We start from the raw sequence: 18326 nt of genomic DNA on the forward strand, positions 1-18326 counted from the left end.
GTTATTAACTTTATTAAAGCAATATGATGGAGGGAAGTCATGAAAGGAAAGGCTTGTAGAATAAGCTTTATGAGATGGAAAATAGTCAAATACAATGAAACTAACACAATCGTTCCTGAAAAATCAAAGGCCCTATACAATTTAGTCAAAAAGGACCTTAAAACTTAAAAATTCTAAATATCGTCCTTTTAATATATTTGTAAAAAACAAAGATTCATTCAAAATATTACACAAAAATCTAACTCGTTTCTGCCTAAAAATTATCATCATTTTAATATTTGAACTCAACCTCACTATAATTGATGTATTAGGAAAACACTTTATTTGCAATTTTCTTTTTTACCGCACTTAAAAATCAATCTGAAAAGTGAAATGTAAAATTCCGAATCAGAAAAACAAAAAATAAAAATTTGGATGACTGGAATTTAAAATCTAAAACTGATAATATGTTATAATCATAATTGTAATTACCTTTTCAAAATTTGTAAAATCTGGAACTGCTAACCTTATTTGTAGTTTACCTCTTAAAAAAAATGTAAAATGGATACCGAATGAGTCTCCGACTAAAACTAAAATTCTGTAAACAAATAAAATCAGAAGAGATGTTAAAATCAAAATCATATACGACATCTATCTCTTATGAAGGATAAAATAAACGTATAATACCTCTGATTATTAGAAAGAATGAAATAAGACATTCTCTTCTTCCTTCCTGTTCTCTTCTGTTTTCTTTTCTTAGGCAACAAGGTTGCATCAGGTATCAGTTAGATACCTTACATCCACAAAATAATGGCAATCCTTGAAGATTCTTTTCTGGAAGATCTTTAGGATCTATCCGACAATGATAATGAGAACCTGGATGAAGACAATGGAGATGCAGTGAACATGGAAGAAGATCTCAGTAAAGACTTAAACGATATACAAGCCCTCAACTACGATGACTCAGACAGTGTCTCAAAGTTACAAAAAACACAACGTTACACAGACATCATGAACAAAGTCGAAATAGCCCTTGAAAAAGGGTCAGATATGTCAAGCCAAACCATGGTTCTAGAAGACGATCCAGAACACCAACTATTAGTCTTGACTTAGAAGGTCTGTTACCTTTAGCCATCATAATGGTTGTTTCCATCACAGCCTCAACCACAACCGGAAAACCAATTCCCGAAAATACCCTCTCAGAAAACCATCGAAGCATGTGATCGTTCACTTACTTTAGATTCTTCAAAAAAGAAAGTTCTTGATTTTGTCTAAAGAAGAATGGGCTACATTGCACCGAATCTTTCCGCCATTGTTGGAAGTGGAGTTGCTGCAAAACTTATGGGGACAGCCGGCGGGCTTACACCACTCGCAAAGATGCCAGCTTGTATCGGTTGCTCAAAGCAAAGTCGCTGCTAAAGTTGCCAAAAAGGGCAAAGATAAACGATATAGAAGTGGTGGGGATACCTCTGGATTGACTTCAAGTTTTGCGTTCACACCTGTTCAGGGGATTGATCTTATAGATCCACAGGCAGATGCTAATAGACTCTTATTGAAATTATAAAGGTAAAACTCATCTTCTTTAACTAACCAATTACAAGGGTTATTATCCCGTTTATCTAAGTCACATGCATACATCATTGCGGTTTTATAACATCAAACACGTGTTCTTTTGAACCCCAATAGAAATGACAGAAGTAGAGTGTTTGATGGAAATAGTTCATATAAAATTGCCAATGGAGTTCTTGATTATAAGATAGCCATTTATCACCAATATCAGCATCTTTTGACTTGCAGTGAACAAAGACATTGCTATTTGGGATATAGTTTGCAATTGAAATGATAAACTCAGGCACATAGACACAATCAAGTGCTATGCTAAAAAAGAACGATACGGAGTACGTAAAACACAAGATGTTTTTGTTAGGTTTCGAAATAATTTTGTTGTGTCAAGATTCGTATGCGAAATCGTTTCACAGGTATGGTCTGTAAATATAATAAAGTCCTCATTTCGTAGGCGGGTCTGTTTAGGTCTCGTTATTTAGCCTGAGTTCGCAGTCTTAGACTGTTGTCTTAGGTATTCCTTTCCGACTTCCCTTTATGCCTATATATATAGGGATGTATGTTAGAAGAGAGAGTATCGTTTTGAAGAGAATAGTTCTCTACTTCGTACCGAATTGTTCTCGGTGCTCTCTTATGCAATAATGATTTTATTTACTTCTCTGCATTCATAATTATTTATTCGTTTAAAGATGTTTTCGTTAACAAACTAGAATCATTATTGTTCCTAAAATTCCGACAAGTGGTATCAGAGCGGGTGATTTGTGAACTGTTTTTGAATTAAAAGTTCTTCGAGTTTTTCAGATTTTTACCTTGAATTTTTTTATCACTTCCGCATTTTGCAAGTGTTCTTGTAAAATTGGTCATAAATTCTTTGTTCAAATCTTCTTTTCGATTTGAAATTTGTTTTTGTTTTCGTTCAAAATTTATCTCAAAAATGGCAAAAGAGGATTCTCACACTATTTCCTTCAATATTCATGGAAACATTGGTTCTACAAATCAAATTCCAATCCTTTTCCGGAGGATTACAAAGTTTGAGCCCTTCATTTTGAAGATTATGTCATTGGTATCGAAACTCACGGTTCAAGCATTTGACGCGTGATCACAGAAGGATCGTACAAGCCATCAAAAACCAAAGAGATCGTGTCTACTTAAAAGGATCTAGATAATATCATTGTTAATGGTGATGTTGAAACCGATGAAAATGAATTGTTGATAAACAATTTGAAAGCAACAAGAATATTAAGGTTTGGGATAGGTTGAAAGAGTTGTATTCTGGTGATGTTAACTTGACCCATTTAATTCAAACCACTCTTTTATCTGAATTTGGTTCTTTTGAGAAAAAACCCGATGAGTCTATTGTTCAAACTATTACTCGTTTTAACAATTTCCTAAGTAGAATGCTTAAGCATGGTTTAAGACGGAAAACGATTGAACAGAAAGTTACATTTTTGAATGGTCCGAGATCCGAATGGAAACTCATAGTATCAACCATCAAGGCTCATGAATACTTCAAGTACTATTCTCTTTCTAAGATGGTGGGTATTCTAAAATCTCACGAGAAAGAGGTTCTCAAAGAAGCGAAAATTGTTCAAAATGCTGGTCTATTAGCATTTATTACAAAAATAGAAGGCTCAAAGAATAAGACATCCAAGGTGATTAAAGATGATTCAGATTCTGACACCACCGATGAAGAGTTCACAAGCGAAATCAAAGCGCTCGGTTCCTGGTATGTAACATCCCAAAAATCATAACTAAAAATTTCATTTGTAAATTCAACTTGTAATGCCCGGTTCCTGGTATGTATTTTAAATCAATTTACTCGTTTTTGTATAGGGACTCGACGAGTTGGAGGCCCCAAACTCGTCGAGCAGGGATGGAATTCAGACGCATGATTTAAAGCCTACTCAACGAGTTGAGAGCCTCAACTCGACGAGTAGGGTTGCCAGAGTGAAACCCTAATTTTCCAGGTTTAGCACCCTATTTAAACACCTTAACCTCCAAATGCTAGCCTCATTTACAACCTCTATCATCCCAAACCCTAGCCACGAAACCCTAATCCACTTGGGAGAGTTTTTGAGCCATTTTGTGCATTCTTGGTGATTCTTAAAGAAGAAGACACTTGAAGAAGGAGCAAGGAAGGATTGGAGAAGAGTAGATCCAGAAGTCTAGCTTCAAGAAGCATGACCTTTGGGAAATGGACGTCCCAAGTGAGTATGTCATCAGATCTGGAACCATGGAGGGCTTTCATGGCATAAAGTGCAAACTTTATGGCCATTGAAGCCCCATGCAAGCTATAGGATGTTATTTTGGCCTTTTAAGCTCCAAAAGGCCATGCATAGAGAGAAAGGTGGAGACTTTACGTGTTCATTTAGTCTCTAAGGTCTAGATCTCTGTTCGTGCACCATATCTTGAAGTATTGAAGGCATGTAGACCAAGATCTAGGTCCTTAAGAGTTCGTGCATGATAGCATAGTTCTCGCAGCTTCGCATAGAGATCGGTTTCGTTTTTCAATGTCCCCATTCTGTTTAGGAGTGCAAGGAGCTGAAAAGTTGTGAGCTACTCTTTTTTCAGTTAGGAACTCTTTAAATGCTTGATTTTTGAATTCTAACCCATTATCATTGCGAATGTTACGAACTAGCTTTCATAGTTGAATCTCTATCTACTTTATAAAGTCCTTGAGCTTAGGAGTGGCTTCTGATTTCTGCTTAAGAAAATACACCCACGTAAATCTAGAAAAATTGTCAATAATAACTAAAATGTACTTGTTACGACCAATGCTCTCGACGACAGATGGGCCACAAAGATCAACATGTAAAACTCAAGTGGCTTTGGTGCCAAAGCTAACTATCATCCGAAGATGCTTTCGTAAGAAGGCATATGCTTAGCTTTCCTTTGATGAGATTCAGATTAAGTGGTTACATCTCACCTTTGCGTTTGGACTTCAACAACACTGTTTTGGATTTCTTCTCGATTATCTTCGATCCTCGTTGTCGAACAACACTTTTAAACTTGTTCCTACAACCAATTATGATACACTAATTAGGTTCTGTTGTAGGCCTTCCACATAGGCTACCTTTCGAATAGAGAATTCTCCATTCGTGATCATTTTATAGCCCTTAATTTCCCCAAGAGAGTTATTTCCATATTTGAATCTCCCTCCAACCTTCAGTGGTCTGAACTCTCTCAATTCTTCCTTCCTTCTTGTCATGTGACACGAGCAACCACTAGCAACGTACCATTGGGAGTCAAACTGCTCGTCACGCATCACCTACAAAAATCAAAGAGATTTAGGAACCCAAAGTTGTTTGGGTCCAAGTTAGGTTTTCATAGACATAGGAAATGTTATTGCTTCATCAACCAAGTAAGTTCATTTAATCAGAGTGGAATTATCTTTCTTCGTGATTTTAAAAACAACGATCCTTTCATCTTTAGGATTCTTTTGAAAAGATTTTTTTTTTCTTTTATTATCTGTAATTCGTTGCTTGACATTCCTTTTCTTAACCATCTTTTCCTTTTTTCAAGTTTGATTCGGAGTTTTTGGAATGAATTTTTTACTCCGAACCAATCTTTCCTTTGCACTTTGTATCTTTCGATACTTTGGCAGATTGTGAAACATTGGGTTTTGTTTGCTCAAAAGATTTTGCTTGTTTTGAAAACTGGGATTTTTGAGAATCTTTTGATTTTGAAATCGAAGAAGAGGACGACTGAGTTTTTGAAACACTTTTAGGATTCGGATTTGAAGATACTTTTGCACTCAGATTTGCAGATTTTTCTTGATGAACAAAGTTAGGATTTTTGGCTTGCCAGAAATGCTTTCTTTCTTTTAAATTTTTGTTATATCTAGCATTTCTTTGGCGTTTCTGAGCTGCGAATTGCTCAACAGACTTATGAAGATTAACTCTAGGTTTTGACTTTTTAACACGGATTTTGGACTTTTCAGATGATACATCACTCGGAACATTTTTGGTCCCACTCGGACTTCCTGTTTCGTAGCTAGAATTGACTTTTTTTTAAAGGTTCTGCCACGTATCTTTCCTTAGTCTTCCAAGTGGTCATTTCTGAGAGACATTTGGTTTCACCTGCATTGTCAATAGGGGTAGACTAGAAAAATTCATCACACCCATCAACGTTGTCTTCTTCTACAAGGGACAACAGTTCTTTGGTCTGTTAAATCCTGAAGTTGTAAGGACCTGGTTCAGAACAATTTGAACCTTTGGGAAAACAGTTGCCTTTTCTTTTAAAATTTTTGAACCATTTTCAGAATTGCGAACGTACTCAACCGAATTTTTAGAAATTAATTTTTTCGCAGGTTAGGTTCGCTTTTAACAAATTCCAAGCAATCAACCTCATCCTCCACAGAGATCTTACTCATGTCGCTATCATCATCAAATTCAAATATATTTTCAACGTCAAGTGTATTATCAGAACTCAATTTAGTGCATAAAGAGTCAAATTTTTGTAAATTATCATATTTGATTTGCTCTTTATCTTTTTTCACTCAAAATCTGTTTTAACATGTTCTTATGCTATTTGGACTGTATATAAGATTCAATTTTGTCCAGTCCAATTATATAAGCATCAGAGACTTCGTCAGATGATACTATTGATTCACATTTGAAACAGTCTGCATCGATTTCGTCCTCTTTCATTTCTACAAAAGGCAAAATCATTTTATGGATTTTCTTCCCTATTTCACAATCAATGTGCAATTGAGTGATATTAGAATAAAAACGTTTAACAATCAAACAAAAAATATTCCGTTGTTTCAAAAGCCCTAAGTTGTCTCTTTGCGAATAAATTAAATGATCCCTAGATCTAGATAACTCCAACTCTAACTTCTAAATCCACATTCGCCTCTCCTCACTTTTTGATGTTACCCTGCTGATTTGATCAGTTAAGTTAGTATTACTTAAACGGGTTTTCTTTAAACTATCACTTAAACGAGAAACTGCAAATTTTAAGTCTTCTACTTCAGTTTCATACCGAGAGACAAAAACATTTTAAGATTCAAGAATGGAATTTACCTTGCTTATCATCTTCTCACATTTGCTGATCTGCTCTGTGATGGGTTTCGCAGTGAAGAAACTATCGAAAGTGTCTACCTTTTGCTCTGAAGCATCATTGTTAACCATGAAGCGTCTTCCCTCATAATCCAAAGCACCAGCTTTCACAACGAAGCACTTTCCATGAGTCGGTCTACGAACCTCGTCATCCTCTGAGTCAGTTGACCAAACTTCAACTCTTCCAAACTTGTCTTCATTTTCCTGCATAATAAAAGCAGGTTTAGCGTTATTAGCGTTCTTCTTTTTCTTGAGCTCCTCTATCTTGTAAAGATAGTATGTTTCGTCTTTCTCTTCTCCTTCATCCTTTTTCTCATTGAGCCTTTTTAACATACACTCTTTCGTTAAATGATTCTTTCCATGACAATAATTACAGTCATATCCAGAATCTCCTACCAGCTTGCCATCTTTTTTCACTTCTTCCTTCTGAGGGTTAGTGACACTATCACCCTTCGTTTTCTCATAGATGTAACTTCCTTGTCAGTTTCGGTTTTTATTGCGTCCAAAGTTCTTTTTTGCGAACTTCCTAGGGTTTGACACGATTAGTGCATATTCCTCCTTTGAGAGTTCACAATCTGAGAGGTCCGTCTCCGAAACTTCCTCTTCTACAACCTACTTGTTCTTTGCGACTAATGCCAAAGAACCCATCCCAGAAAAAATCTTCGCTTCTTTTGTAACTTAGGCCTCGTGAGACCTAAGAATTCCCACAAGCTTCGCTAAAGAGTAGGACTTAAACTGCAATTGCGCTTTAACCGTTGACACCATAGATTTCCATTCTGGCTTCAAACCATTCATGAATATGACCTTTTGTTCATTCAGTTCGCGTCCAATCTTTTTTTTCACCATCTTGCTTAAAAGATGATTGTAATGGTTGAACATTTGATCGAGATTCTCCTCAGGCTTCTGGATAAAGGCTCCAAACTCCGAGAGAAGCAGTGTCTGAATGGAATGCTCAAGATCAGCATCACTAGAATATAGTTCATTTAGCCTGTCCCAAATTTCTTTTATTGTCTCATAGGCACTCACCAGACGAAAGGTATCTGGAGGCAAAGCGAATTTGATTATCCTTATTGCCTTTACATTGCTGATCAACTTGCCTTTTTCGTCCTATATGACATCTTTAACTTCGAGAAGAAGTTTGTTATAATCGCCTTGAGTTTTAATAACTCTTCTTGTACCAGAATGAACAAACGTCTGAACAATCATGGCTTCCTATATCAAGTAACCATGATCTTCAAGTCCTTGAACGTAATCCTCGAAGTGTAGCGCCCACACCTCATATTCATGTGGAAAAAGAATCGGGATCCTTGTTGTAGAACCAATACTGCTGGATAGGTTGAATGAAAGAGAATGGGAATCTTTTGAATGCATGATTCCGATTCAATAAAAACCTGTAATGAACCTGATGTGTAAACTAAAATCGAGTTTAGGGTAGAATCAAGATCTTGTTGGATTAGTGTCTAAGTCCATAACTATTTTGGTATGTACTTGACCCGATTATGAGCATGGTCCTTTTGGGTTGCCTTCACCATAGCAATATGTAGGATGAATTAAGGAGAGAAAGATTTAATTATGATTTATTAATATATTATGAGAATAATATATTAGGGGAGAAATCATAATGTTTAATTAAAATTGGTCAAGAATTAATTAAGAATTAATTTTATGGCTAAAAGAGATTAATTAAACTTAGTGGGAGTAGAATTATAATTATAAGATAATTGCAACTGGGCTATGGATCACCTTGGAATAATAGGTTGGACGAATTCTATGGGGAAGCCCATTAGAAATCGTCCAAGGCATGTTCCAGAAGGGGTCCATGGGCCGCTTAGGGCTTAAGCATTCAAATTAGGGTTTCCTTGTTAGATAACCCTAATTGCCTACCTATTTAAGGAGCCCCTAAGCCCCAAAAATGTGGTGAATGATTCCCTTAGGGTTTTTGGACGATTTTTGGTGCTCCCCTCTTTTCTCTCTTCATCCAAGTTTCTTAGTGGTGTTTGTGACTCCATTAGAGGTGCAACACTTGAGGCACTAAGCTTTCTGAAGCCAAGGAATTGATTGTTATTGCTACATAACAATCAAGGTAAGATCTAAACCCTAATTCATATGTTAATTTGATTACTAGTATGCTAGATCTAGGGTTTGCAAGTCTTGGAAGTTTATTGCATGTTCAAAGTAAAAAATCTAGATCCAAGCAATTAGGGTTGCATGAAAACCATATGATTGATGTTATGCTCAGGATCCTTCAGATCTAGATTCGACTTCAACAGTCGTTAAAACAAAACGATGAAGACGACATAGAGTAGATCCATTAAAAGCGGAAACCCTAATAGCTCTTTAATAGAAGAGATGTATATAGATTACACAGTCTCCTGCTCTGATACCAATTGATGAGAATAAAACTTGTAAGATCAATTAGATTCAAACAGGTAAAAGAATCAAAACACAAGAATGAAGATCAACGTTGTGCTGAATGATTAGTTATCTCTGCCTTAGAAGAACTCGATAAAGAATTGCTATTGTAAAGGCAAAGTAGGGTTACAAGAGGATCGATAACAAAACACGGTGCATGCATGCACTATAAATACTCTAAACCTAGCACAATAAATAAACCAGGTGGACAGGCCCAACCCGTTACTAATGGACTATAATAATGAAATACAAAATTGACACACCACAATATAGCCCCAACATACATTTTCATTGACTTTATATATATATATATATATATATATATATATATATATATATATATATATATATATATATATATATATATATATATATAGGGCTAGGTTCATTTGTTTTTTATATTTATTGTGTGCTAGAATGCACCAATAGAAATTTGGTGAAATTAAATAATTATTTAATTAAATAAAGATAAATATTAAATGATTTCCATAATTGTATGTATATTAAATGATATCTATAAATGGAAACTAATTAAATTTGTCATTAATATCAATAATAATATTATTTCTGAATGAATTCGCATCAAGGTTTTCACATATGGGTTTGTGTTTTGTTTATGGACTCATTCACGTAAAATATAACAAAGTTGCATGGAATATGAAGAGCGAGAGTGTATTCTTTTAGAATACACTCTCATTCTGTTAGAATATACTTTCATTCTTATAGAATAGACTCTCATTCTACTACAAGAATACACTCTCGTTCTTCATGTTCTAGATATTTTTTTTTATATTTTGAGTGAATAGGTCATGAAACGAAATAGGAACTCATACTTGAAAAACTAGATGTGAATTCATTATGAAAAAATATATTATTGCCGATATTAATGACATATTTAATTTATTTCCATAAAAAGGAATTATAATTATGGATATCATTTAATATACATATAATTATGGAAATCATTTAATATCTATCTTTATTTAATTAAATAATAATTTAAGTTTTACTAAATTCGTATTGGTGCATTCTAACACACAATAGACGTGATAAACATTTGAACCTAGCTCTCACTCTCTCTCTCTCTCTCTCTATATATATATATATATATATATATATATATATATATATATATATATATATATATATATATATATATATATAGGGAAATGATCAAATGAGAACACCTAAAAGATTGAGAACACGAGAACAGTTTTGAACCAATCAATAGATAAAGGCATATAGGTAAACTTGTCTTTTAATTAAATAATATTTTCCTAAATTTTTGGGATTCTAATTGACTGTTACCAAAAAAATATATTTTTTTTTCCATTTTCTTTATATCATTAATGAAAGAGAAAAAAGTTATCAATTTAAAATGATTTTATCTTATTTTACGTGATTATTGTCCATAAATGCATAAATATCAAACTAATTTATTGAGTATACAATCAATTAAAAATATATAACAGATAACTAATTTTGTAATATAATTTTGTCAAATAGTGTCATATTCATAACTGAAAATGTCATGACTGGATTTGTCTTTTTTTTTTGTTCATGAATTGATATCAAAAAATGTTTAAGAATTCATCATTTCGTTGCAAATGAATACGCCTTTTATTACAATCATAAATGAATACAACTCTAATCATACATAAATAAATTTACAAGAATACAAAAAACATCTAAATTCCTATATTTTCAGTAGTTATATTCATATAAGATTATAATGTGAATCATAGACGAATTACTACAACATTGTTTTTTTCTTCATATTTTCTTGCTGCTATCATACATATATAAACAAAGAGGGACGCCCTTGATCATGCTATCAATTTCCATGCTTTAAGGTTATCCTTATTAGAAACATCAAGCTCTAAATTACACTTGTTCAAAACATAAATCATTAAGATATGAAATCATGTAATTATAATATACTTTTATTCATTGATGTTTAACTACAAATGAGACATTTGACATTGTATTCATATAAGATTATAACTGAAACTTTATCTAAAAAACATAGTTCTAATCATTAACAATTAATCAATCCGTAATACTGATTCACATCTATTACCCTCGTTTTCTTTTTCCTTGTTCTTTTCAAATGAATCAACCAAAACAAAAACCAAACCCGTTTTTACCCTTCTTCTTCCTTCCTATCAAGTTACAGTCAAGAACAAATTTTGTTTTGTTCTCGCTATTTCCTACAAACAAGAAATACAACCATTAGGATTATTGCTTCATCTTCTTCATATCAACTTCTAGCAAACAAAACACCAATCTAAATCTAGTAATATAAACCCATCGGTTTCTGTTGGAAAATCAAAGCCAAACACCCATCATTAAGCCCCATTGATTTACAGTGAAATTCAAAGTAAAAGAAAAAGAAGCGTTACCCGATGAACTGCCCCTGTCGTGACCCATCGATTTCTGTTGATAGATCGTTGTTATTGCCTGTTTCTTCGTCCCCTCGCACCTTCCTCTTATTCTATCGAGCACCACGGCGAAAACCCTCACCGGAGCTGTTGTGTCCGCTTGCCTTGCTCCATCGGGCCAAATGTTCTCCTCCCCTTCACAAATGCTACCAGAATCGAAGGAGAAGCAGCCAAAAACTGCTTGAGCAGCCCTTGCTGCAGATACCGAGACCAATGATGATGATAACATATCTTCGTGGTGGGTTGTAGGTGATGCCTAGATCGATAATGGCGTGAGTTTTATGAAACCCTAAAAAGAAGAGGTGGAAATATATACATGATAGATTAAAGGAAATATATGAACGGGTGAGAAATTATAAGAGATAGTAAAGTTGAAATTCCTGTTATGTCTTTCTAACAATTTAAAAGTTACATTTTAATGCCAACAATTTAAGAAATTTTCATAAATCCCCCTTTCAATAATGACCTTAGATTTAAGTATTTAAATGGTCCAGATTTGTTCTCGCGTTCTCAACCTTTTTAGTGTTCTCATTTGATCCTACTCCTATACATACATACATATATACATACATACATACATACATACATACATACATACATACATATATATATATATATATATATATATATATATATATATATATATATATAAAGAGAGAGAGAGCTAGGTTCAAATGTTTCTAGTAACTATTGTGTACATGTATGCACCCATGAGAATTCAGGAAATAATAAATCATTAAATAAATTAAGAAAAGGTATAATGGTAAACTTAGTATATCTAATTATGGTAAAAAAATAATTCAATTAATTTCTCATTAATTAGTTAAACCCTACAAAACCAATATCCCTTTATCAGTCAGTCATCGATTACAAAATCATCTCATCTCAAAACCCTAAACCCCTCCATCGAATTTTTGAAATTATAGAGATTCATGGTCGAAGTTTGGAGATTTTTACTAATCTTGGTCGAAATGGGTAAGCATTGTTGATCGTCTTTTCCATCTCCTCGAGTATCGTTGGTCGCTGATTTTTTCTGTTGGTGATGAAGCACGACGACATGTGGGTATCCGACGGGAGCAATGGTGCTCCGATTCCATCGAATTGGATTGATCCGATTCTTGTTTCTGGTGCTCCAATTCCTGTATACTAGGTACGATTCACCTTATTAATTTAAGCCCCTTATTAATTCTTCAATTACATGATTCTTGCAGTAATCAATTTTCCAATATCTACCTATTTCCATCGACTTCCACTTACAGTAATTAATTTCGAACTTTTAATTATGCTTCTCTTCTACTCTTCTACTTCTATTCTGTTAGTTATTGAGAATGGTTTTTGGCACTAGTATTCATCTATCCCGATGTGCCTATTGGAATTGAGTTTGTAAACATGCTATTGTTGGAATTCTGCTTCTAAATGAAATATGTTGCTGGAAATTATGTTTATCGGTAAACTATTGCAAGTAAATATAATACTTTTGAACCTTGTGGTATTCATTCTAAATCAAATATGTTGCTGGAAATTATGTTTATAGGTAAACTATTGCAGGTAAAGCAAATATGGTTTTTGGCTTGTTTAATGATAATGCCTAACAAGTGTTTGTTGAAATGCCTGAAATAGAATCTAAAGAATTTAACCTTGTGGTATGCATTCTGTCAGAATTACTAGCAACACATGTTTTATGTAATTGTTTAAAAATGTAATTAATTTGTCTGTGTATTATTTTGGTTCAATTTGTAATTTTGAATTCCAATTTCTATTCTCTCGTTATTGTATATTTGGAATCTAAAATTATATTAGCAGTAAATACAATACTTTTGAATGTATTATGTCAGAATTTATTTTGCCAGAATAAAATCTATGTATTCTGCCAAATATATTCTATGTATTCTGTCATATTCTATGTATTCTTCCAGAATATATTAAGTGATAGTTAATTGCAAGTGACATGTTATTAACCACTATTAGTTTTTGTTGTATTTGTGATAGGAATGACTGAAAGAATACGTTGAGGACCTAATAGGAATAACTTGAAGAATGAATAAAGTTTGAAAATACTCACAATTTAAGAATTTTGTTATTTTTAAGAATTTTATTCATTTTTGTTGATATTCTTTTAGAATATGTATAATTATATTAAAATGTATAAGACTTTTAGTCTGTAAGAATATATGTATGAATTTGTATTTAAGTTCGGATGTATAAGAACATATTAGAATGTTATTATTTTTCAACCTCGGATTCAAGAATTTTGCTATTTTTCAATAATATTCTAATAGAATAAAATTATGTAAGAACATCATTCTAGAAAAAAAAACATTCTGATAGAATAAAATTGATTATATTTACAAATTACGTTAGAATTAAAATTAAATTAATTAAAAAAATCATATTTTTAAAATTAAGAGAGTTAATTATCCATAAAAATCCGAAAATTTCCTTTTATAAATGTAGTAGTTAATTGTCTAAAATACTATTTTACTAAAATTTGTGTGATTATATGGTACATGTTATCCCATTGTAATATCATACACTCTCAAATCATGTTCATTGATTAATTTCATTCGTTGATCAAGATCTGTACATTCTGACACACAATAATTAGTAAAATAAAACAACCTAAGCATATATATCAAAGTCGACAGTGTGTCTCTCATTTTTATTGGCTGGGGACCAAAAGTCTCAATATCAAAAACTAAAACTATTATGGTCAAAATTAAGGGACAAAACTAACTATTCATTTGGATTTTTAAAACTAATATATATATATATATATATATATATATATATATATATATATATATATATATATATATATATATAACTATTATGGTCAAAGTTAAGGGACAAAACTTACTATTCATTTGGCTTTTTAAAACTAATATATATATATATATATATATTAGTTTTAAAAAGCCAAATGAATAGTAAGTTTTGTATCTTAACTTTGATCATAATAGTTTTAGTTTTTGATATTGACATTTTTGGTCCCCAGTCAATAAGAATGAGAATGAGATTGGTGTCGAATTTCCTCAGTCAGTGTACTTCTCATATCCCCAGTTCTCCTCCTATTCAATTCTTCTCTCTCAGATGTAACGACGACGACTGCTGATTGTCTTATGTTCATCTACACCTTGATTTTCCGTTCGATTCTTTTTCTCATCTATTTCACCCATATCCTTAATGGATGGATGCTCTCGGCGTTTATTCCCTACCTCAACACTTTGTCAATTTTTCTATAATCCTTCTCTATTCAATTAGTGCTTCACCAATTCCATTCAAACATCGATTTCCAACTGACCACCACCCAAAAGCAAAAAGATCCGCCCGATTCTCCGCTGCCACAATATTCACGTCTTCCATATGAAATTCATCGGCCTAATAAAAGTCCCTTTGGACAGTTTTCCCATCAGATGTGAAAATTACATAGCCTTGCATCTCATTCTGTTTACAGGTGAAGCTACTTTTTTCCCTTTTGCCCTTAATATCGACACCTTTCAGTTGGCACCCAATTCTCTTCCCATGAATTGTTTACATGACACAAACTGAATTTCCCATTTTCTCGCTTAATAATTTCATTCTTTGTACTTATTTCAATTCATATTTCCAGATTATCTCCATAGATAAAATACGAAAAGAACTAAGCGACATCACTAACAACAAACCGTGGCCTTCGACATTGAGAAGGTTAGTCAACCACTTGAATAGATTGAAAAGAAGTATATATCAGTAAAGGCTATATGTAGGACAAAGAAGCATGAAAACAAGTGGCTCAGGTTTACTCTTGAACTTACATTTAACCAATTTGAATTTGTGAAGTTCATTTGGTGCCTTCAAACTGGAATCCTAGAAAATTAGTTCAATGGATGAGCTAAAGTGTAAATTTTATGTGGATTATAAAAAAATTTAAATTTTAACTTTGCTATGTATGTGATTTTGAGGATTGATTAACTGATCCAGTTTATCAAACAACATTTGCTCTTCAAAAATCAGGTACATATTGAAGCTTTAATGAATTATAAATCATTTTTTTTTATCTCGAGTTAATAGTATTCTTTTTGTTTCACTTTGCAGTTGACTTCTAGTGTTGAGGGGTTGGTATTGTTCAAGACAACAATAATAAGCTATTCCATTCTCAAGTCATCCAGTCAAATTTATAGACTTATATCTCATATTTGTGTGAAATTAATGTCTAAATAACAGTTAGGTTTTCATATGAAAGTCATTTTGTGCATGTAGTTTTGATGTATATCATTGAACATCAAGATTTTATAAAATCATGGGTGTTGGGATGGTGATATGAGTGATGTGTGTAAGTGTGTTTGGGGGTTATTTGTGACCTTTTATTTCTTGATAAGATAGAAATTCTTTTTGAAGTTTAGATGAAAACTATATTTTCATCCCTTGTGGAATAAGTTTATTTGTTAGCTGCTCTCTGTCTATATATGCAAATCTCTTATCTTTTCTCTATCTAGGGTTTCTTTCTCTCTCCACGACTTCAAAATTTGTCTCCCACACCATCATCTTTTGATTATGGCTAGGATTCGATTGCCACCAGAAGACAACGATATCTCATAGGTACGACTACCGGTAACCGCCAATCTGATCTCCGATGACGACCGCTCTGTTGCTGCCGACTCTTGGTCCATCAAAAGTGACTACAGAAGTACTCTTGACGATGATCAGCGTCATGTTGACATATTAGAAGTTCTCGGTATGCAATGGTGTTACCAAACTTTTTCCTACCAAAATCCACAATTACAGATAGCAGATTGAAAGCAAAATAAACATTGAAAGAGACAAAGCTACAGGTAATTGCCTCTTTCCAATTCCATAACTTCGCACACAGTAAGCTTCAAAAACTTTTAATATCATAGAATGAAAAATTTATCTTGTAGAATGAAGAGTAATCCCGTTGGTTTTATAAACCTAGGGGTTTATACAAGGGAGGAGGAGCCGTTCCGTTCCGTCCCGACCCACCCCACCAAACCCACTACCACATCAATTTTTGTCTTTTTTTTATATTTCCCAACCAACAACACATATAAATCATTTCTTTTTGAACCCACTCAATTAAAAATATACAAGTTTTAAAACATATGGTACAAAAGAAAATAAGAAAGAGAAAGTAAAAAGAGATAATTAAGTGGGTTAGTGAAACCAATCAATCCACTCGTTGAAATGGGAGTGGTACCGTCAATAACTCTATTGTAAATTAAGATTTTACATTTGATTGTTTTGTATTTTTTTAATTGAGTGGGTTGAGTGGATTAAAAAAGATAGGGTTTTCGCGTGTTGTGGGTTCGGAAAGATAAAGAAAAATAAAAGTGAAAAAGTGATGTGGCAGTGGGTTCAGTGGGTTGGGAGGGAATGACTCCCTCCTCCCTAAACCCTAAGGAATCACAATATGTGGTTTAGTTTTTCAGATTTCGCACTATGCTAGAATTTGTAAAAAAAACAAAAATTCAATTAGAATTTGAAGTGTAGTGAAGAATGGAAAGTAAGACAAAAATATTCGTTCAGAATGGATTAGCATGTTTTTCTGTTAGAATAGATTAGCAACAATATTCTATTAGAATGTATTAGTGTTTTATTTAGATTTCAATGTTTTTTATTTGACTTTTAATCATTTTCAATTTTATTCTTTAAGAATAAATGTAATTGTTAACCATTATTACTTGTATTGTTTCAGAATAAATTGTTCATAGTGGTATTTATTAAGAATGAATGTAATTGTTAAGATCTTAAAATTCTTTTCATATAAAATTTATATTAATTACAGATTATTAATCTTGATAATATATGTTTATAGTATTCTGTCAGAATTTAATAGTTTTTTCAAGATACTGATAAACACATTCTCTTACAATATTCGAATTAATATATTTCTTATCCAATAATTCAGATTTTTAAAGTTTAGAGAATTAATTATTACCTAAAATCTGCAATTTTCCTTTTTTAAATGTGTTAATGGACTAAAATACCCTTAGAATAAAGTTAGATGATATTTTTCAATTATCTTTAATTTAATAATATATATTAATCACTTTCTTAAAGTAAGCAAAATGATGGTTCATAATCATTCCTACATCCACACAATAATTAGTTAGAATACAATAACCTAAGGCTATATATATATATATATATATATATATATATATATATATATATATATATATATGGGAAAAGTTAATATACCATTAAGGGTATATAAGCTTAGGTACCCAAACCCACCATAATACGTTGTTTTGTTTGATAAATTCATTATAATGTTCTTAAACTTCAACCCCTAACTTGATTTACTTTCAAGATTTTCAAAATTCCACTATTATCTTCCTCTTACATCATATCATTTTGCTGAACACTATCACAACTAGCAAATTTAGGGTCGAGATTTTATTCATGTACAAACAATTTCTCTATGTAACCTTGTTGCAATAGATTAATTGTAAGTCAAAAATGACAATTTTATATGATTTCATATATATATATATATATATATATATATATATATATATATATATATATATATATATATATATATGCATTTTAATAATAAACATTTAGAAGACCAAATAGGTCAAATGCATCATACGTAAATAAAAAATAAACCTTGGCTTAAAAGTTCTCGACCCAAATAACCCTAGGCCGAAAACCCTTTTATTGGGCCATGTCAAACCCAGGAACCCATACCCATCCTCAAAACTGAAAACCCTTTGAGGATGGAGGGTATTTTTGGCCACCCTAGAACCGAAAACCCCCCTCTTGAACTAATGAAATCGATTTTAGGTGCAAGACCCAAGTGTTGACCCTACTCACGCCACCTCAATGGTTGACTTCCCTTTAACCACCAAATAACCATACCATGCAC

The 18326-nt window shown here is 32.6% G+C and overlaps 1 long non-coding RNA gene and 1 pseudogene across 1 annotated transcript; both read left to right on the forward strand.

Annotated features, from left to right (window-relative positions):
• Positions 1-708: 708 nt before the first annotated feature.
• On the forward strand, positions 709-1399 carry LOC111918882 (U4/U6 small nuclear ribonucleoprotein Prp31 homolog; annotated as a pseudogene).
• A 13064-nt stretch (positions 1400-14463) lies between these two features.
• On the forward strand, positions 14464-17134 carry LOC111918881 (uncharacterized). The gene is made up of 3 exons (XR_002859366.3): positions 14464-14909; positions 15066-15448; positions 15530-17134. It is a non-coding gene; the product is annotated as an uncharacterized LOC111918881 (long non-coding RNA).
• Positions 17135-18326: the final 1192 nt, after the last annotated feature.

The sequence above is a fragment of the Lactuca sativa genome, chromosome 2 (assembly GCF_002870075.4).
Source record: "Lactuca sativa cultivar Salinas chromosome 2, Lsat_Salinas_v11, whole genome shotgun sequence".
In the NCBI taxonomy this organism is placed as follows: domain Eukaryota; kingdom Viridiplantae; phylum Streptophyta; class Magnoliopsida; order Asterales; family Asteraceae; genus Lactuca; species Lactuca sativa.